We start from the raw sequence: 851 nt of genomic DNA, 5'->3' as shown, positions 1-851 counted from the left end.
GGGGTCTGCTTACCCAAGAGATGGGAGGCGCAGCTCAGCAGGTTTCTGCCTGCGGTACCACCAGCAAGGCCACCCAGTAGCTCCCTCCCAGCCCTTTAGAGCCAGTGCCAGAGGGAAGGAGGAGGTCCTTACAAGTGAGCATATCGTGCGGGAGATGGAGCCACGTTAGTCGGGGCTCTCCTACCTGATTTTGGAGTTGTTCGATGGTCTGGTAGTAGGAGGTGTAGTCCTTTGAAACACTGGGAGCTTGTTTCCTGTACCACTCCCGGATGTGGTGCTCAAGCTGAGCATTTTCTTCCTCCAGCCTTCGCACTTTGTCCAGGTAAGCAGCCAGGCGGTCATTGAGGTTCTGCATGGTGACCTTCTCATTGCCGCTCAGAAGGATGTCCCCCCCAGCACCAAAGCCTCCTGCAAAACCGCCACCAAAGCCTCCTCCCAGGCCGCCACCAAAGCCTCCTCCCAGGCCACCACCAAAGCCACCACCAAGGCTGCCAGCGCTCATGCCCCCTCCGTAGCCAATGCTGCATGCTCCCCCACCATAGCTTCCACCGCCTATCACAGAGGAGGCATATTGCCTGCAGGAGACGGAGGAACTCCTGCCACTACCGCCACCACAGACACCTCCACCTCCGCCGCTCCTGTAAGAGGTACTGGATGTTCTCTTGATGCTGCAGCTCATGGTGGAAGTAATCAGATATCCAGCCCCAAATGCAAAGCCCGCTGCACAGCTTGACACAGACAATCAAACTGCAGCCTTCTGTCCTCGCTGATGGCTATTTATACCTTGTTGGGTGGGTGTCACCTGTAAGGCAGTCCAGCTTCCCATGAAGTTTGCCAGCCTTAGTGCTCAT

At 56.9% G+C, this 851-nt stretch overlaps 1 pseudogene; it reads right to left on the bottom strand.

Annotated features, from left to right (window-relative positions):
* Window positions 1–184: 184 nt before the first annotated feature.
* Window positions 185–679, bottom strand: LOC109279776 (annotated as a pseudogene).
* Between the last annotated feature and the right edge of the window lie 172 nt (window positions 680–851).

This window comes from Aptenodytes forsteri, unplaced genomic scaffold (genome assembly GCF_000699145.1).
Source record: "Aptenodytes forsteri isolate BGI_AS27 unplaced genomic scaffold, ASM69914v1 C13258245, whole genome shotgun sequence".
Lineage (NCBI taxonomy): Eukaryota > Metazoa > Chordata > Aves > Sphenisciformes > Spheniscidae > Aptenodytes > Aptenodytes forsteri.
The sequence above is the reverse complement of the archived record's forward strand: the minus strand, read 5'-3'. Positions and strand labels throughout refer to the sequence as shown.